Source organism: Rhinichthys klamathensis, unplaced genomic scaffold, assembly GCF_029890125.1.
Source record: "Rhinichthys klamathensis goyatoka isolate OS25496 unplaced genomic scaffold, OSU_Roscu_1.1 h1tg000011l_1, whole genome shotgun sequence".
In the NCBI taxonomy this organism is placed as follows: Eukaryota; Metazoa; Chordata; class Actinopteri; order Cypriniformes; family Leuciscidae; genus Rhinichthys; species Rhinichthys klamathensis.
This window is the reverse complement of record NW_026606564.1, coordinates 10,987,936-11,009,731: the sequence shown is the minus strand read 5'-3', so window position 1 is coordinate 11,009,731 and position 21,796 is coordinate 10,987,936. Positions and strand designations below refer to the sequence as shown.

Below are 21,796 nucleotides of genomic sequence, written 5' to 3'. Positions count from 1 at the left end.
ATTGGGAAGCGCTTACAGGCTACATGTTTGAGTACATCCTCTGTACCTCTCGTTTTCATATGGATTACATAATCAGATAACATTTATTAGCCTGAATATTTAGACATGTAAAGGCTTTAGACAGAGCCGATTTCTTATAGTGACTGAGCTGAAGTGGCTTTCGGTTCATTTTTGTGACGCGCAGTTCCTGGAGACAGAGACGACAGATAAACTTTTGTCGTTAGCAAAAGTTCGAATAAAACCCGACTTTAGAAAAATGCATAGGGCCACTTGGCGTGGTCTGCCAAAACACTTAATTATAAACTTCAATATTTCATTCAAAATAATCTCAAAACGCTTTGTGAAATTTTGAAAAGCCGTGCATGCATTAAGGCCACTTGAACTAATGAACAACTGAAACGCTGGTTTTGATTTTATTGTTTGTCGTTGTTTAAACGTGCTTGTTGCATATCTCTATTTTATATTTGATATGGTCTATTGGTTAGCCTATAGCATTGATTACTGTGGAGGGAGGGGTGTGGGGATTCAAATAATTCAGCAGAAGCAGGGATGTTTAGACCAGAAGGAAATCCCCGTCCCCCCTGGCAAATCACACTTTACTTAAAACCATGTTTTTAAAAACTCTAGGTTGTAGGGAATCAAAATAATAATAATAATAATAGGCCTAATAAAAAAAAAAAATATATATATATAGGCTATATATATAAAATTACTTTTTTTACAGAACTGCTTTTGAAATTCCGATTGGTAGCCTCGTACGATTGGTACAGATGAAACGTCGTTCTGTTGGATGCTATTGTTCCTTAGTGTAAAATGGAAATGCATGGTAATTTTATTTTATAAATATAAGCAAAAAACTGTATGGTGTAACAGAGTTTTAGAGCTAGACAAATCTCTCTGCATTAATAAATATAAAATTTACAGTAGACAATGTTTGATTGGGATTCGAACCTGTGTCATCTTGATGATCGAACCGTCAGTTCTACCGCTCGGCTATGAATTTTCTCACTGAGAAATGCCCAAACGTTTTTTTCTCAAATGAGCGAGAAAACGTTTTGTCGTTAGCCTGTGAGTGTAGGCCTACTTTAGCCTACATGAATACAAGTAGACCTTTTACCTTTTTAAAAGATGATATCTTATCTGTATGACCAACAATTACGCAGTAAGTTCTTTTAGCTGTTATGAGAAAAATAAATCCAAATGAACGCGCCGCCGCGTTTGTCAAACTCTAATTCAACATGCCAGAATAAAGCCAGATTTTAGAATAATGCACTCGGCGTGGTGTGCCAAAATACCCTAATTATAAACTTTAATATTTCATTCAAAACCATCTCAAAACGCTTTGTGACATTTTAAAAAGCCGTGAATGTATTAAGGCCACTGGAACCAGGGTCGTAACTGAAACGCGCTGCATGTCTCAATACAGGAAGCGCTGGTTCAGATTGTATTGTTTGTTGTTTAAACGTGCATGTTGCATATTTAAAAATATTTGTTTAAAAATAAATGTTTGTTGTAGGCTTATTTGTAAATTACCATAACTTGTAGAATTTCATCCTTACTGTTAATTGACATTAGCCCCACTTACGTTTTGATAAATGTCCCTTTGCGCCACCTGGCGGTCATTTCGCGAGCGACTTTGAAATGCGACTGGTTTATTTTTATTGTATTGGTCTACTTTAAAAAATAATACTTTATAAGACATTTATGGGAAAAGACTATTTTCTTTTCAAGATGTTTCCAACTGTAACTTTGAACCAATTCTGTAGACTGGCCCATATAGCATTTGACCAGGATTTGTTTCCAGGTATGACTAAAAATGTGCTTCTGGCTTTCATTTATATTTTGATTGTTTGTGTATATATATATATATATATATGTGTGTGTGTGTGTGTGTGTGTGTGTGTATATATCTATATATATATATATACATGTAGGCTATATATATATACAAGAAAGAATGCAATGACAATATATATATATATATATTGTCCTTACATTCTTTCTTGTGTGATACCCCTGAATGAAAGGCTCATTATTATGCAGGGTCACTGTCTGAGAACCACTTAATTATTCATGATAGGGGTTGGGCCGTTCCGCCCATCTGCATATTGCCTTGGCAAACAAAAAAATGTTTATCACAATTTAAAACAATCTATTGTTTTATGTGAATGATTAGGAAGGATGATTTTCAGATCATTTTGAAGCAAAAACTCTAGGCGACAACGTACATTAGTCAAAAGTCTTGTGGACTCATATTTAGTATGTTTTTTGTGTCCTTATTTCAAAAACTTTATTTTTTAGTTTTTTCAATAACCACGCATAAACATTATTCTCTCAAAAATACAAAAATGTACATACATGTTGATAACACATTATGGTAGCCCTGTTTGTGCTAAATAGAGTGTAATTTCACCTGTGCCATTAATATGTTTATAAGCAACTGAAAAAAGCACAAATGTCAGAGCATGTCAAAACATCTCAAGGACCCCAAAAACACCTTGGTCCCCAGAGGGTTAAACCGAAATTTTATTTTGACGGGTTGCCGTGAAGACCTTTTGAGTTTCTGTGTGTTTATGTCATGATGATAGTTTTTCTCAAATGAAGCGGTGAAATGATCACGAAGTGACTTTCAGAGTGGATCTAGAGCCTGGAGAGGAAGTTCATGCATTTGTGTCTTCATATAGGCCAAAAAAACAAAAAACAGCGCAAGCGTCACACGTGCTTCAGTGTGTGTGTGTGTGTGTGTGTGTGTGTGGTAAATGAAACTGCGCGTCGGCGGGACCATTCATTCACACAGAACATGCAGGATTCGTATTTAAATAGTCTTTGTGTTTTAATATTCACACACACTAGTCTACATCGCGATTTGATTTCAAGTGTACTGAACTGCTTTCTATTTTTTCCTCAAATTTACAAATTCCGTGAAATTCCGCGTTATACACTAAATTCCTTTTTTATGACTGGATTTCGTCAGGATTTAAGGGGGGGCGGGGGGTCGTTTTGGGGGTGCGGGCCGCCCCCCCAAAACAATGGTAGAGGAAACACTGCATTCTTCCCCACATGAATGATGAGTCGATTTGCAGTCTTATGTTTCATCAGAATTTTCTGAAGTTCCCTATTTACATCAGAAGTTGTTGCTTGTGGAAGGCAGCACGTAGTTGTATCTCTGCCACTAATGTTTCTGATTATGGAGTCACCCACTATCAGAGTCCTGGGCTCGGCTGCGCTCTGAGCTGAGTGCCGCTGTCTGCTCGACCTTGAGTGCCAGTTAGCAGTGTTAGCTACTGGCTGATTTAGTCTGTGTTCGATCACATTCATCACATTCAGGGATTCCTCATTCATTAATACTTCAAATCTGTTCTCAAGATGTATAGGCGGTGGTAGGAGACCAGTGTTTGCAATCCTTGTCAAAGCCGTATCTGGGGTAGAGGATGCTACTGCGGCAATATATGATGCTCGTGACAATCTGACGTCTCGAGTGCCTTTGGGTCTCGCTCCCTGTTTGTGCCATCGATTTGTAAGTCGATCGGCTTGTTTCTCTACACTCAGTATAGCCTGTCGTGGGGCACTAGATTCATGCACTGCACCTTTAAGTGTAAAATTGACTTACTATCAGAGAACAACAGATGAGCTGATGATTGAAGTACTCCAAACAACAAAGCTGACAGGGAAAAATTGTGACTATACTTTAGGAAACAATCTTGGAAACATTCACATTCCAGACAAATAAGCTAATTTATATGCTCCCATCTCTGCCGATTTAGTAAAAAGATAAAATGTAGACAGCAACAGAAAGATGCCGTAATTGTAGATGCCTTCTATTTAGATGCTTTTGGCGAAGGCAAAACTAAGAATTAAAAAGGTTAAGAAAATGTCTGACACTGCAGTCAAAAAATATACTCACAAAAAAGCCAAAGAGCCGTTGGGTTGCTGCTGATGACACAAAAAACAAAAGTGGAGAAAAAGACAAAAAAAAAAAAACATTAGTAGTCAGACACTGCATACTGTATGAATTGACATGGACTGTTTATTCATTAATGATCATTGTGAATATTTTTAATTAGAGATTATGCTAGATTGTCTTCTAAAATGTATATCCAGCATAAGGCATTACTGATGACTCTAACTTGCTGCATGACGTATCTGTTTGATGATCTAAATGCAAATAATAAGAAAGTGTCTGATACTTGGTAAAAAAAACAGAGGTGGAAAGTAACGAATTACATTTACTCGCGTTACGTAATTGAGTAGTTTTTTTGTGTACTTCTACTTTTTTAAGTAGTTTTTAAAATCTGTACTTTTACTTTTACTTAAGTACGTTTTCTTTGAAGTATTTTACTTCGCTACATTTGAAATCATATCCGTTACTGAGTAAAAAATAATAATACAAGAAGAAAATAAAAAAAAACACACTCCGGAAACTACTGCATTGATTGAAGGGCGGGAGAACAAACGCGCAAAAAAGGTGACGCAGACCCAGCTGAAGCTGAAACCGAAGCGCCAAGCGAATTATGGCCAGTATGAAAATACTTTGTAGAAAAAAAGCGTGGTTGTCCTCGAGGATAGATATCCAATTTGCAAAAAATGTGGATGCAAAGTGGCTGCAAAAGGAGGATATAGGACACCATCCCTCCTGCAGATAAAGGTATGTCCCGATTTATGTGATGCAGAGGGAACCCCGGAATCCAGTCATGAAAATGAAATTCATATAATGCAGATGTCACGTAAAACACGCAAAATAATGGATGGATGAATACATGGAAAGTAGAACTGTGCAATAAATCCAATCGCGACATGGTCTGTGAATATTTAAGCTAAGCACAAAATACTGCATGCAAATATAACCCTATTTGTTCTGCTGAGCTGTGCCGCTTTGTCTACTACATAGGCCTACTCAAGTACGTGTGACATTCAGAGTCTCACAAACAATTTGAGGATATGAATACATGAACATTTCCAGGGCTGCTCTGAGAGAACGCCTAATGAGCATTTTCATAATTTTATTTGAGATAAACCATTGTCAAATACACTTTGAAACACTTAAGTATTTAACACTTTTGGTCTTCACTACAACCCGTCAAAATAAAAGTTTGGTTTTACTAGGAGAAATTAGGACAGAAATATATTACTATTATAGGCATACAATAGAACGTAGCCTACTTCTCTAAATAATAATAACAACAACAATAATAATACATTTTATTTAAACATTATTTAAAGGAATACATTTTTTGTCCATGGTTTAATTTAGTAAATCTGTTTTTGCAGCGCTTCCCCAAAAAATAAAAGGACACAATTTTAAATTTACATTTGATTACAACCGTTTTTGATAATATATTTGGATTAAATCATAAAAAGAAACATTAATTTTCTGAATAATATACATTTCTTAGGACAATATTTTTCTTAAACATTTTAATAAATTGTTAATGTTAAAAATAAGTTGTTAATCTAATACATTATCAATTATCAAATTTAATTGATTAGAGATGTTTTATTGAAATTTTAATAAACAAAACAAACAAATGGTTTCAAGTTTGTTATAATAAAAGCATTTGTTCAACCAAAAAAAAAAATCCTGTTTAACTGATGATAATAATAATAATACCCATAATTTAATAATACAGTTTCTTATTTAATAATTGATTAATACTGTAAACCGTGATATTTTCTGAGACGTTATCATACAGTGAAAATCTCATACCATTACAAGCCTACACAGGAGAGTCCCCCACCCCTGCTGTTAAAAAAGTTACTCAGTAACTTTTACTCGGAGAAAATTTTAAATGAGCTACTTTTTACTTTTACTTGAGTAGATTTTTAGACCGGTACTTTTACTTGTACTTAAGTAAAATTTAATTGAAGTAGTAGTACTTTTACTTGAGTAGAATATTTTATTACTCTTTCCACCTCTGCAAAAAAAATATACTTACAAAAAAGCCAAAGATGTTCTGTAGGCTACTTTGGCTCTCAAAAGAGCCGTTGGTGTGTATTTTAGCTGCTGCAAGACACAAAAAGACACAAAAAACAGTACTTATGACAGTCAGATGTCAGTTAACACTATAAAAAAAACATAGACTAATTATTTTCGTGAAGGTATTAATAGTTGTGTTGTGTATATATGTACAATAACATCTGAAATGTATTTAGTTATAAGTCAAAAATTACAAGCAAAAACGCAAAGTCAATGGAGACTGATAATTTCACCCCAGTGTGGGCGTGACCTAAATGCGCTCTGTCTCGACGGAGCTCGCGCACTTGAACTTGAACTTGAGGTTACGCGCTTTAGCTCACACTGGCAGTCAAACCAGTGAGAACCGCGTTTTCCTTCAGAGTGAAAATATTGTTAATAATAATTGTAAAATTAATCATTTTTACTTACACCTTGACGGGCGTAATTCTAAAACCAACGAGGTTTTCTCAATTTGACCAGTTAGCCTATTCTCCATGAGCGCAAATGCCCAAATGACGTCACACAGATATAACGACATTAACGGTTATTGACGGGGCTGAAGTGTATACGGTAGCAAAACCCGTATACATGAACATGAGTTGGTAAAAGGTAGTACGTCAATTGATAATTCATTGGGTTTTATATGTGAAAGGGGCTGATATTATTATTATTATTATTATTATTATTAATGTGTTTGAAACTAGCCTGAGAAAAACAAATTTTTCCCTCAGACCGCCTGTTCTATAATTCAAGATTTGATATATGTTTTCGGTATATTTTAATTGTCATTGATATTTGTACTTGAGTTATAAGTTTTAAACGTTATTTGAATAAAATAGTTAAAAAAGTACTTTACCTCAGGAAACTTCTCAGTCAGGATGTCCACAGATGGAGTCGTCGTGCTGTGCACGTGATTGCCATTGATCAGAGCATTTATACCAGCTTCCAGGTTCTTTCGCGGGCCTTGCACGTGAGGTGTAAAGTTGCAAAGTATATTTTTATACATTTTTTATTAATTGAATATAATATTATAATATAAATGCATATATATATATATATATATATATAAATAATAGTCTATTATTAAATTAATACAAATACAAAATTAATAAAAATACAAAAAGACCTTGAGATATGTTTGGTAATTGTACCTGAATGAATTTATAATTAATTTGCTATATTTCCGATCAATATTTGTTGTCCTTAAAATTTGAATTAACACTAACTTTATTCTCATTTGAATTATAAATAATTTATTTCTCTGCAAAAATATCTACTTTATGACAAACAGTGTACAATAACAGCACTGTATACAAAAAAAAAAAAAACTGTAAAAAAATAATGCACAGTATCAATAAAGTCAGGGCCAGTGTGTGAGTCAGAAGAGGCAATTTTATTTATTAAATGATGGAGGCTGATGTCAGAGCCAAATGAAAACCGAAGTTACAACTCTGTCTCCTTAATAGATTGAATGAATGGAGATACTGGTCCATGAAGACTATTGGTCCCCAGTACCTTCTGCAGTGTGGGCCAGAATTAGCAATGGTACACTGTTAGACCTTACTAGGTTTTTTTACAGTAAAATACTGACAACACTGTTGCCAGCAATTTACTGTTAATTGTATAGTTATTTACTGTAATCTACAGTATGTTACTGTAAAATTGCACTAAAACTCGAGTTCACTAATTTCACTTGCAGAAAACGACTGCTTTAAATTGACCAACTGTCATTTAAATGTATTAACTAAAATGTATAATGCATTAATAACGTGAGAAAAGTATTACTGTGAACTTATTTCATTTGAAAGCTCAATGTGTTTTTCAAATTCAAAGCTTAACCCTCTGGGGACCAGAGTGTTTTTGGGGCCCTTGGGATGTTTTGACATGCACTGACATTTGTGCTTTTTTCAGTTATTTATAAACATGTTAATGGCAAAGGTGTAAATTCACTCTATATAGCACAGACGGGACTACCATGATAAGTGAGCAACATGTATGTACATGTTTGTATTTTTAATAGAATAATGTTTATGCGTGGTTATTGAAAAAAATACAAATGAAAGTTGCTGAAATAAGACCACAAAACACATTGTTGTGTTTGTGAAAGACTCAATAACCACACCGTGTAGCTCCGTTCATGTTGCGTTTACTGCACTGACGCAAACATTACATTTGTTCACCCTTGCCGTAAATCACTGCCGTAAGCCTTAAAGGCACCGTAACCTGTCACTCGCAGTGCATAACAATACCGAGTCCAACCGGAAACAATACTGAACGTTTTCAGACATAACATTTTCTCCCCCCCCCTGGAAACTAAAACATAACCTTCAGCCCCCATTTCCCAGTGTCACAATCACCCTGTCACATAGTCCCCATGCCAGACGGGCGGGACCCTCATTCTCTGAGGGCGTGCTGGCCGTGAAGCTGCGTCGGGCGGTGCTGGTGGATTACCCCCCAATCGGTTAGCTCTTGGCCTGGGCTGCCAACCTAGAGCCACTGCTGGGGACGGAGGTGATACAGGTGCTGTGGGGGCTGCAACTCTGTGCAGGCGGTTTGAGTGCCAACGAGTCCCATTCTCCAGTCTGTAAGTGGCAGGACCCAACTGCTTAGTCACCCGCAGGGGCTCTGACCAGTATGACTGCAGCTTATTTTGGCGGTGGAGGTGTTTGATCCTGACCCAAACCCCTGCAGAAAGTGAGGGGTTTTGCACTCTGTGCGAGACATCAAACCTCGCTTTCATCCGAGCCTGCGAACCTTTCACCTGAGCTCTGGCTTTCTGGAGCCCTGGGCTTCCACGTGTAGGAGCTGGCTCAGCTCTCAAACAGTCCAGTGGTTGCTTTAGTTCGCGCCCAATCATGAGCAATGCAGGTGACACTCCAGTGGTGGAATGTTTGGATGCCCGGATGGTCAGGAGAGTTTGGTCGAGTGCGTTGCTGAAGGTTTTCCCTTCCTCCAGACAAGCTCGGATTCCATTTTTAAGAGTTTTATTCAATCTTTCCACCCCCCCATTACTCTCCGGGTGATACACTGCCGTCCTGATGTGCTTGATGGACCGTATCGTTAGAAACTCAGTGAACTCTGCCGACGCAAATTGGGGCCCGTTATCCGTTGTGACAACACTGGGGAGGCCCCAGCGCCCAAACAGGTTGTCCAGGCGGTCGATGATGGAGCTCAGCTGGAAAACCTCTGGCCATTTTGAATGAAGATCGTGCACAACCAGCAGGTAGCGAGCGTGAGCAGGTGCCCCGTGAAGTTCTCCACAGAGGTCGACCTGAATATGTTCCCAGGGCGAAGACGGCCAAGGGGTCGGGGTGAGAGGGGCTGTGGCAGGCTGACCAGTTTTCCCACTCAGGAGGCAGCAGGCGCAGTTACGTACCAGATCCTCAACATCAGAGTCTATGTGGGGCCACCACACTGTGTCACGGCAGCGCTGCTTCACCTTGACCACCCCCAGGTGCCCCTCATGCGCCATGTTTAGTACTCTGGACCTGAGAATCTCCGGAACGACCGCACGGTGGCCACGGGCCAGACACACTGCCCCCCAGCAGGAGAGCTCGTTGCGGAAGCGGTAATAGGGAAGCAGCCTGTCATCCACTTTGGCCGGCCAGCCGTCCTGGACGTAGTTACGGAGAGTTGTGAGGCCCTCGTCTGTAGCTGAGGCCTGCTGCAGCTCCGCCAGAGTGACTACTGAACTGAGGGGGCCGTGCAGGATGTGGACCCAGTCTTCGTCGCTCTCTGCGTCTGGTGTCCCCTCGCCCGTCTCCTTCGTCACAGACACAGCTCTAGACAGGAGGTCGGCAACCGTGTTGGCCCGCCCAGGCATAAACTCCAGACTGAATAATATTCTGGTTCAGCCTGTCAGCCCACCGCAGCAGTCTCATGGGCCTGTGCCCCGAGCCTTTAGTTGCCAGCAGTGCCGTCAGCGCTTGGTGGTCTGTGCGGATGGTGAAAGGCCTCCCGTATAGGTAAACATGCCAGCGTTCGCACGCCCACAGGCAGGCCAGGGCTTCCCTCTCCCCCACCGAATACTTCTGTTCTGCTGGAGTAAGTGCCCGTGAGGCGAAAGCCACTGGGCGTTCCACCCCCTCTTGAATCTGTGAAAGCACAGCGCCTAGCGCCACCCCGGAAGCGTCGCAGGTGACCATAGTGGGCGCGGTCAGGCTAAAATGGGACAGTGTGGGTGGGGACGTGAGCTGCCGTTTGATGATGCACACGGCTTCGTGGCAGGCCGGGGTCCAGTCCCACGGAACATCCTTCCTGAGAAGCTGGCGGAGGGGGGCCGTTGAGTCAGAGTAGTGTGGCATGAATCTGAGGTAGTAAGCGGGACAGCTGGGATGGTGAATGCGGGTCTGGCAGGGACCGAATGGCCTCAGTGTGGGACATTATTGGGGCGATGCCCTCCTTCGAGAGCCTGAAGCCCAGGAACTCGACCTCCTCAACCCCGAACATGCATTTCTCAGAGTTCAGTGTGACCCCATGCTGTTCGAAACGCTGAAAGACCTGCTCCAGGCGATCGTCATGCAGTGCGGTGGAGGGCGCATGCACCACCACGTCATCCAGGTAGATGGAGACACCCTGGATACCAGCCAATATGAGTGACATTATCTTCTGAAAACAGCTCGGGGCTGATGAAAGTCCAAATGCCATACGTTTAAACCGGAAAGCCCCCATGTGCGTGACAAACGCCGTAAGATCCATGCTGGCCGGTGCCAGAGGGACCTGGAGGTAGCCGTTTCGTAAGTCCATCTTACTGAAAACAGTGGAGCCGTGGAAATGGCTAGTGAGCTCCTCAGCCGTAGGTAGGGGATACTTATCAGGGATGATGGCTTTGTTGACATCTGTGAGGTCGACACAGAGCCGCAGTCCGCCCCCCCTTTTCTTGGCTATCACCAGGTTAGACACCCACGGCGAGGCGTCGACAGGCTCTATGACGTCCGCCTCCACAAGGCGATGCAGTTCGGCCTCCACCGCGTCACGGAGGGCCAGGGGAATGCGCCGTAGGGGCTGGATAACAGGGCGGACTGACGGGTTTACAGTGGGCTGGTGTACAAAACCAGTCATGCGGCCCAGCCCGTTGAACAGTTGTGGGTAGCGGTCAGGCCAGGAGGTGGCAACTTGCAGGACATGCAGGCCCCTAGCATCACTCACACTAAAACCCAGGGCAAGGAACAAGTCTAGGCCCATAATGTTAGCTCCCTTCCGGGTGATGCAGAACTTGGTGGCAGGCGCACATTGTTGATCATACCTGACGGGCAGGCGGGCCACACCCAGAGTGGAGATGAGAGAATGGCCGTAGCCTAACAGGGGTTTAGCCGCTGCTTCCAGAGGCACGCGACTGAAAAAGCGATCATATGTGCATTTGTTTAGAATTGACACTTTCGCCCCTGTGTCCACGAGGAGTGGAATGAGAGCTGTGCCCACACGGCATGTGCAGAGCTTGAACGAAGGCTGTGAGGTCTGTACAGTGTTTATGGGGACAGCCGCAGTATCATGGCAAGCAGGGGAAGAGCGACAGCAGCGTGCAAAATGGTTCAACTTGTTGCAGTTACGACAACGTTTCCCCTGGGCAGGGCATGACTGATCTCTGGTTGCATGTTTAGGGGAGCCACAGTTGCTACAGCTCTTGTGCCCACTCTCCCTGGGCCCCCTGTCCACTCTCTGTACATCCAAACGGTCACTCACCCAGTCAGCCGCATCTGCAGTCTCTGTGTGCTGAACTGATGGTGGTGATGATGTCACAGGCTCGTGCGCAGCGCGGCCGAACTTGCGCGCCTCCATTAGGGCCGTTTCCAACTGTTTTCCGATTACTAAAGCATCCGCTAGTGTCGTGGAGTCTGGCTCTAGTAAAAGTCTCTCCCTCAGTTGGTTACATGACGTTTTCTCTATTAACTGGTCAACTATAAGTCCATCCTCCAAAGCCCCAAAATCACAAAGTCTAGCCAGCTCACGTAATGCTGATACATAGTGGACAACGGTCTCACCCGGCTTTTGCGTTCTCTGACGGAACTCAAAACGGTGCATCCGCCGGCTTCTTCCGGAGCTGAAGTGGGCCTTCAAGGCGGTCGTGGCTGTGACGTACTTATCATCCGATAAGGTGAGCGTGGCGAAGATTCGCTGTCCCTCCTGCCCGAGACAATGGCGCAGGAGCGCGCACTTCCTCGCCTCCGCTAGGTCCGAGTGTCCCAAAGCTAGCAGATAATCCTCAAACGACGTCAGCCAGCGATCCCAAGGAACAGCTGGATCACCGGGAACAGGTAGGAAAGGTGGCGGTGGTGGTAAGACGAGTTCAGACATCCTCGTTCGCCAAATGTTGTGTTTGTGAAAGACTCAATAACCACACCGTGTAGCTCCGTTCATGTTGCGTTTACTGCACTGACGCAAACATTACATTTGTTCACCCTTGCCGTAAATCACTGCCGTAAGCCTTAAAGGCACCGTAACCTGTCACTCGCAGTGCATAACAATACCGAGTCCAACCGGAAACAATACTGAACGTTTTCAGACATAACACACATATTGATTATTTCTTCACAAGACTTTTGAAAATTGTATCACATAGCCTAGAATATTTGCTCCAAAACTATGTGAGAATCATCCTGACTGCTCATTCAGATAAGTCAATAAAGTCTTTTACATTTTTAATGACGTGTTTTGTTTGAGAAAGCTTTATGCAGGAGGCTTGATCTCTCATTAATATGTGTGGCATTCCACACCTGAGAAAGACAAAGACCCTCCCATAATGGCCCTATTAGGTGCTATCAGGCCATATCATTACAGGAGCCTTGCACAAAGAATGAGGAGATTTAAAAAAGAATGGCTTTTAGATTGTTTGGATTTATATAAGGAAAATACTGGGTCCATACGTCTGGACACTTCTATCACACACCCTTCACCATATAGACATAGTTTTATTTCAGTTCAAAGTTCAAAGTTAGAGTTGAAAACATCTTGAAAAGAAAATAGTCTTTTTCCATAAATGTCTTAGTTTGATCATACATATTTCAAAGTTGAGGATTCATTATTTTGATATAGCTTGCATTGGAACAAACATCTTAGTTGATTAGTTTATTGACAAAACATAAGCTTATTTGATGTCTTTATTTTGAAGCTTATTTGATGCTTATTTGATTTGAAAAACTTTATCCAAAACTAGTCAAAGAAATGTTCTTTTATTTCGTCTGTAACAGTGCGTATCTGTGCGTTCATTCATTCATTCACACACACACACACACACACACACACACACACACACACACACACACACACACACACACACACACACACACACAGAGAGAAACATAATTCACATTTAAACAGTAGGATATGCTATTTGTCCGTTTACAGACACTAACGTTATTCTATATCGCGATTAGAACAAAGCACAAAACACTTACACTTCTCAGCTGAATCTGTTGCTCCTCCTCGAAGTGAAACCAGCACTTGTTCTGTGGTAAATGTCCCAGGATTATTCCTCATAGCCGCGCAAGACGAATCTTAATCTGACTAAAAAATATTGTGTGTTTACAGCATTTGCCTGGGGGCGTTTATCTATTTCGCAAATGGCCTCAACACATTATCTTATGAATAGCGCGCTCTGCGAGTGGGTGTGAACAAATTAACGATAATGAGCTGAGACAGGAGAAACTGTACTTCTCTTTAGTTTTTGACAGATTACATTGCAGGAGAATATTTGTTTTAAATGTGAATTGTTTTATTTAAAAGTAGAAATTTAAAGCGTTCTTTAGACGTATGTTTCATGTTTGTGTGATAAGTATTAGCGGAGTTTCCGTTCATTTTCCAGACATGTTTCAGAAAGATTTTTGCGGAGACAGAGTGAGCTGAAAGCGCACCCTGTTTATTTTATTTATTTTAAAAAAAGCACAAGGTTTTGATGTTAATGTGAGTGTACACAAAAAAAGAAGACCCTCTATAGTTTATAATCATGTATTGATTTTATTTATATGACCATAAATTACGGAGTATTTTAAGTCTATGTTGCTGCTATGTGAAAAAAAAAACAGCAAAACGCGCGGGCGCGTTCTTGGTCCCCAGAGGGTTAATACACATAGGATGAGATCAGTGAATCAGACATGTCCTGTTACGTAACGCAAGGCGAGAGACGTGGATTCAAATGCAGAGTGATTTATTAGGACAACAAACAGAAAAGGTACAACTTCCAAGGCTCAGGAACCAAATGGGAAGATACAAGGAACACGCAACATGTACAACGAATCGGCACAAGACTACAAACACAAGGAGATTAAATAGGGAACAACAGAACAGGTAAACAAGGCAGACAGGTGTGGGAGATAAAACAATAACGAGATAACAAGATGGGTGGGGTTAGACGATTGACAAGAGAGCACATGGCACAAGAACAACAAGACAATCATGTGCTCACATGTGCTCATGCCCCCCCCCCCCCCCCCTCAAAGGGACGCCACCCGGCGTTCCCAAGGAGGGACACCAAAACCAGACAGAACACATAACGTACAAGATCACCAAAAACAAAACAAGCAAATCAAGACACCAATACAGAGATGGGAATGGAGGTAGAGGAACCGGGGAGGGTCTAGATTCCTGACAATGAACCAGGGGGATACAGGCTGTGCAGGACACCAGGGTAAAGACGACAGTTCATCGGGCAGCCATGGCAGTGAAGACGTCTCAGGCGGCCCCAACGATGAAGAACCCCCGGACGGCCACGGCTGTGAAAACTCCTCGGGCGGCCACGGCAGAGCCGCGACCTCGGACGGCCATGGCGGTAAAGATTTCTCAGGAGACCCCGACGGTGAAGAGCCCACAGACGGCCACGGCGGTGAAGACTCCTCGGGTGGCCACGGCGGAGCAGAGGGTGCTTCTCAATTCTTATTTGTGCATCCTCGTTTCCTTTCCTCGCATCTCAGCTCCACCCCCTGCAGGATGCGAGGGAAGGTTGCAAGGAAAGAAAATGAGGACAGAGGAATCGAATGAAAGTTTTTTATACTTTGGAATACTTGATCACTCGAGCGTCACTTCACTGCGTCATCAGGAGCGCTCAAAGGATCTGCCCTTGTGTTGTTGAAGTTTGGTTATTTAAGAAATTAGTAATAAATAATAATATAGCAAGATACCCTGTTGAAATATGTGAGATGTGTGGTTTATATAAACTGCAATGGTAAAGTATAAATTAAAATGATTGTGACCGACGTGAAGGGGGAGGAGAATTTATACGTGCGTCACGTTTAGTCGATAAAACACTTCCGCAAAGCATGCAACTGTGCATCCTCGCTCATAGCTCCTCTGGAAGCCTCCTCACTCCTCGATCCTCGCGGTGCAATTAGAGAATTGAGATGTCCTTCAAGATGGCTGAGCTCGATCGGTTTCCGGGTCATAGGATGGAGGACGGAGGATCGAGGAGACGAGGAGGGATATTGAGAAGCACCCAGTGTCCTCAGATGGCCACGGCGGTAAAGACTCCTTTGGCGGCCAGGGCGGAACAGGCTTTGCAGGTGGATGTGACGAATCAGGTGATGCAAGCGACCAAGGCGGAGCAGATATCCGTAACAAAGACGTCCCTTTGGTCGGCCCTGGTGTTGAAACCCCCTCAGGAGGCCATGGCGAAGAACTTCCCTTGAGTAGTCGCAGCACAGGAACAGACACCGGCTCAGGAACGGAGACCGGCTCAGGAACGGACACCGGCTCAGGAACGGACACCGGCTCAGGAACGGACACCGGCTCAGGAACGGACTGTGCCCAGGAACAGACACCGGCGCAGGAACAGACATCGGCCCAGGAACCGACGCCGGCGCAGGAACAGATACTGGCTCCGGCTCGGGAACAGACACTGGCTCCGGCTCGGGAACGGACTCCGGCTCGGGAACGGACACCGGCTCCGGAACGGACACTGGCTCAGGAACGGACACTGGCTCAGGAACGGACACTGGCTCCGGCTCAGGAACGGACACTGGCTCCGGCTCAGGAACGGACACTGGCTCCGGCTCAGGAACGGACACTGGCTCTGGCTCAGGAACAATGGACACGACAGGTCTGAAGGGTATCTCTAGGATTTGGGCTAGACGTTCAAAATAGTCGGTCAATGCCCTCGCGGCCACGAGAATGGGCTTCTCCTGATCAGCTGAGACGGAGTGGATGATGGCCTCAGTCACTTGATCGTCCTCCGCTCTCCCACCAGGTGACTCAGTAAGCTGTTCGACCGGGCTGATGTGGAGCTTAGGCTCGGCAGGGGTGACGAGGATTTCAGGCTCAGTAGAAGTGACGTGAACCCTCTCCGGCTGGGCAGGCGTAGCATGAATCGTCTCTGCCTGGTCAGAAGTGACGTAAACCCTCTCCGACTGGGCAGATGTGGCCTGAACCGTCTCCGTCTGGGCAGACGTAACGTGAACAGTCTCTGACTGGGCAGCGATGACATGAACCGACTCTGAATGGACAGGCGCAGGTCTCCTCCACCTCCTCCGTCCTTTCTGACGGATGTGTGCAGACTCGGGGCTGGCCAAAACCATCGATGAAGTCCCAACGCTGGACGGAACCAGTGACGAAGACTTCATGCTAAATGAGACCAGTGGGGAAGATTCTGCTGCCCTGCTCTCCTCATTCCTTTGAGCGCAGATGGAAAAATATTTTAATAAAGAGATCCCATTCTCCCTCTCCGCAGGACAAAGTTCGCTCTGCTGAATCCACATATTGGCCGATTCGTTCTGTTACGTGACGCAAGGCGAGTGTAGATTTAAAAATCTTGCTTCCCCTTATTATTGTTTAATTTCATGGAAACAGACACCAGTTATTCTGCCAAGATATTTATTTATTTTACCAATTTATATAAGGCATAAGGGAGAGAGTGACAATGGACCGGACAAAGATCTTCCTTCCAGCATCTCGCTCATTTCTCTCTCTGCCCTAGACAAAGAGCTTCAGTTCTTATATGTTGAATAAAAAAAACTGCATTACCAGAGAAACATGTGGTTCCCCTTAACAGAGAGGTCCCCCTTAACATAGGAATGCATATTTTACTTGGTGGAAAAACACTATACATTCAGTCTCTCAACACGCACCCAAAGTCTCTCTCCCCACATATGTTCAGAACAGTATGTGAACAGTAGAATTCAAAAAATACAATGATTACATATGATTATGAATGCATATAAAAAGTACAAAACAGATACATAATACTACTGTTATGAATATCAATAAAAAGTAATAATAAAACTAAAAACAATATTAAATGATGAGATTTAAGTCTTCAGTCCCTCCACTGGAACTACGGCCGTCAGTTCCACACCATCATTCCCAGGTTGCGACCCTATTGAAGTGATAGTGAGGAGGAGAAATAGACCAAGTCATAGACATAAAGGACAGAAGAATGGAAACAGAAAAGAAAAGAAAACAAATAACAAAAAAACCCAACCCATGTTATGTCCCCGCATACTATGTGTCATTTAATGTCTATGTGTATGCATTTAAAATGAACCCCAATCATCTAAGGAAAGAAAAAACTAATAAATCTTCTGCCAGTGCCTCGACTCGTTATGAAATTAACTCCTCAAGTTCCTGGCTCCAAAATAACAAACTAAAATAAACGTTGATGTTAAAGGATCCTATCCCTTGGGGTTGGAAATCAGTAAACGGGTGTTCATTGTTTGTGAAGTTGTGTTTTGTAAGTATTGTAGTGTATAAAATCTCCTATCTCACACCGTATTTCCCATTCTCGGTTCTATCCATATGGTTAGTAATAACCAATTTTACAGGTTTGGTACTTGTCTTCCTAGTAACACATAAGATGAGTTTTATTACTAACAGAAACACAAAAACTCCTACCATAATCAAAACTATCCATTCCGACCATGATAAATTCCCTGGAATTCGTGCTAATTTCCTCTCAGACATCAATTTAGCTACTCCATTCGCTACTATAACATGACCCATTGCTTGAAGTCCCTCCTCTTGAGCTGCCTTAACACTCCCTTTAACTCTCTTAACCATTTCAAAGAGTTCATAATTCCTCTCCTCCACCAAATCATTATTCCACCACTGTGGATCTAACTGCAACAATTGCACATGTGGAACATGAATTCCACCCAATTGAAGAGGATAGAGAATCTCTACACAAAATGGATCAGACGGAATTGGACACAACTTTCCTCCGTATATCATATTTTCACTCATTCCATCATGTAATATACACCACTGTGCTTCTGACACCTGCCATGCACCTGTGGCTTGATCTAAAGGAACTACTTCCCAAACTGCAGATCCATTAAGAGATAGACTAAACATTGTAGAGCATGAGCAAATTACCCACTCATGTTCCTCAACACAACAGTCTGTGGTAGAAATCATTGGTGTTTCGCCTTCAGCCCAATATCCATTCCTTCCTAATCTAATTACTGAATTTCCTTGCCTAACCCCCATTGATTGGAATCGTCTAACTGTCATAATATTGCGCTTCCCATATTGAGGCCATACCATAATCAAAGGTAATGTTCCAGAACCTGACAACGAATCTTCATTAATTGCGATTTTAACTAATGGAACATGTTTAGCAGAAGTCAAATTAAGTTGATTACCGAAAACCACTAACAAAGATTCTGCTATTCGCTCAGGAACTTGACCCATTCGAATAACTTGAATGTCCTCTACCATTTGATCCTTTAAATTCTGTGCCAAAAATAAACACGCCGCACGATGTGTCTCAAAATTAGACGATTTCACTAATGCATCTGCCAATTCCTTCGCTGCGTTATTAAGATGCTGACCCGCTGCTAAAATATGTAGAGAACTTTGAAGAGCCTCAGTGAGTCCTTTCCCAGTCATTGTTCCCACCCATTGAGTGTATTCGCTTAGTTGGTTCATCTGAGCAGTATTGCTAATTGAATTGACAGATCCAAATACCCCCGCTATATCTCCCCATATACTCCGAGGTGTACGATTTCGACTTTTCAGAGGATCTTTAGAGGTATAATATTTAACTTCTTTCTCCAACCAACTCCTTATTTGTGTGAAATTTCCACAGTAGGACTGATCAAAAACAGTAAGAAGAGATATCAAGTTATAATTAATGCGTTGTCGCACCATGTGAGCTTCATTTATCAAGGTTTTGGTTTCTTTTGCTAACAAGATACCATGAGCTGGTGCAATAGTTGTACTTGGGCATGTTTTAGCTTTGTTTGTCTTTTCCGCAGAAAGATAAAAACACCGTCCAATTTCTCCAGTTTCTAGTTCAGTCTCACAATATTCATTTTCATCTTCCGAATGCCAAATTCGTACGTAATTTCCCTTGAATCTTGTTGTTCCCGAGGTTGTATCCCTTAGAAACCCCTCACATGGCAACACTATGGGATATATACAGCCTTGAGCTAATGAATCCCATATTGTAAGCATGTGAGTACGATTCAAAATGAAGTTAATTTCCACATTAGTAGACGTTATGAGGTTTAACCCCACAATTTCACATTGTTCTTTTGAACAAATTTCTCGCCTTTGAGCACTACCAGAATACCCCCCATCTTTCACCGGCCAAATTACTCTGCTTTTGTAACATTGATGGTGAAAGTCACATCCACCGTAGATGCCCTCACGATATTTAGCAAGCTCTTTATCATTACGTGGCACCCAATCCCATAATCCCCATTTGGAAATAAAGGGTAGAGTAATATGTTGGCCAGATTTCAGAGTTGCATTCCGAGTGATTCCTTGAACTCGAGGAGTCCATAAAGCTTGGCTTCCTTGGTAAATGCCAAGTAAAATTAAAAACAAGCATACCATTGTCATGGTGTATCGAGAATAACTTGCGACCATCTCTAATCAATGTCAATGGAATTGATTCCTGAAATGGAAGCAGAAAAATAATTAATCATCACTCCTTTTCCTAGTCTTTAAAGTTAATGGATGAACAGTGCTCAATCTCAGGCCATAAGCCGTCATCACTTTGTTCATTCACTAAGCAAGGTTTAACTTGTGACCAATGATACCATCTATCTGTTCCTACACCCTTCCCTTTGAGGCAAACACTTGTATCAGTTGTTAAGAGTATCTCATATGGTCCCTCCCACCTAGGTTCTAAACCTCTCCTAACAATACGTTTGACCATAACAAAACTGCCTAACTCAGGAATGTGTGGAATGTCAGTAGTGGTGTGTTTTTCATCCCATTGCTGTTGAGCTTCTCCCACTTTCTTATTATTGTCTTTGGTAGCTTTGTCCAGCATTGTGAGATAGCGTCGTAACTTCTCTTGGAACAAAGTAGATAACCTTAGTTTTGGCCAGCTGTGCTTTGTCGGGGTTGAGTTTGAATCCTCCTTTCCCAAGGGCTTGTAGGACAACATTCAGAGCAAATATATGGCTCTTTTCGTCTTAACAAGTCATCCACGTATTGGAGGAACACACTTCCTGAACTCTCAATTTCAGCTTTTCGCTCAGTTAAGAACTGATCCAAAGTTCTATGAAATACCACAGTAGAAAGATTAAGACCTTGTGGGAGTCTGTTCCAAACATACTGTTTTGCGCCCACTGTGAAGGCCAATTTCTCTTGGGATCTTTCATCAATAGGTATAGACCAGAAAGCCGACAGTACATCCAGTACCGTGAAAATTCTTGAATTACCTGGAATATCATTCAGAATGGTGGCAGGATTGGCCACAATAGGATGCAGTTTTGGTGTTACACTGTTAAGTCTTGTGTAATCAATGGTTAATCTCCATGAATTATCAGATTTCTTGACAGGCCAGACAGGACTATTAGTGGTAGATGAAGTTTGTCTGATGATCCCTTCAGCTTCCAAATCTGCCACTATCTCTTCCACGGCTTGTCTTGCTTCAGGTCGGATAGGGTATTGTTTATGAGGGGCATGTATCGGCCCCTCAATAACAACGGGGTCAATGTTGGCTTTGCCACAATCCAATTTGTGTTTAGCCCAAACATCTGGATATAAACTGCACACAAGACCCCACACACCATCTGTTCCCCAATCTCTGATGATTGGTTTTGCTGCACCAACAGAACTTAAATTACATGTGCGATCTTCGTGTGGTATTATCCCAGCTGTTGTAGCGATTTGACGACTGTCAGTGAAGATGATCGTGTTCAACAATGGAAGAATGTCCATGCCAATAAGGCTTCCTTGTGAATTCGGTCCCACCCAGAAAGATGTCCATAAGACTTCATCTTCATGTATTTGTAGTGGAACTTGTATACTTTTGCGAAATGTTGTGATACCTCCTCCAACTCCTTCAACTTCCATAGTTTCATCTGTTGTAGGTAGGTTCAGATCTGTTATTGAAATGGCTGCTCCAGTGTCGACCAGAATGTCGCATGGGTGGCCCCCTATTAATGCATTGATGAAAAGGCGATTGTCTCTTTTCTTGCTAATACAGGGGGCCGCTGATTCCTATTGCGGACGCATAATTCCCTCAATCAGCTGACGGACTTGTGCTTCAGTCCACGTCTTTCCTTGAGAGGTTTCATCATGATTTTTCGCACTGACTTGTTTAAATGATGGACCTTGACCTTCTGCTCCACCTCCTTTAGCCCAACAATCTTTTCTTGAGTGGCCACGCTTGCCACAGTTGCTGCAAACAATCATCCTATTCTTTGTGTCCATGTTGTATTGAGCTGTCGCCACTCCTCTTCGATTTGACTTGTTTCCCTCTTCCTTGTTTGATCTCATAGCCATCTCTAGACGGCCAGCCCATTGCATAATTTGGTCAAATGTTTCGCCTGGGTTAACTCCAAGTGATAAGGCTTGTTGGTATTTAGAGCTAAAGCCATCCACAAGTGTGTCAGTGAACTGTACATCATCTCTGTCGGGTTATTTCTTAGCACAGAGCAGCGCGGCGGCCGCGCAGAAAAG

The 21,796-nt window shown here is 42.5% G+C and overlaps 1 protein-coding gene across 1 annotated transcript in view; it reads right to left on the bottom strand.

Moving 5' to 3' along the window:
- Window positions 1-21,796, bottom strand: part of LOC130095629 (uncharacterized) — an 89,298-nt gene that overhangs the window by 47,647 nt on the left and 19,855 nt on the right. The window lies entirely within an intron of this gene.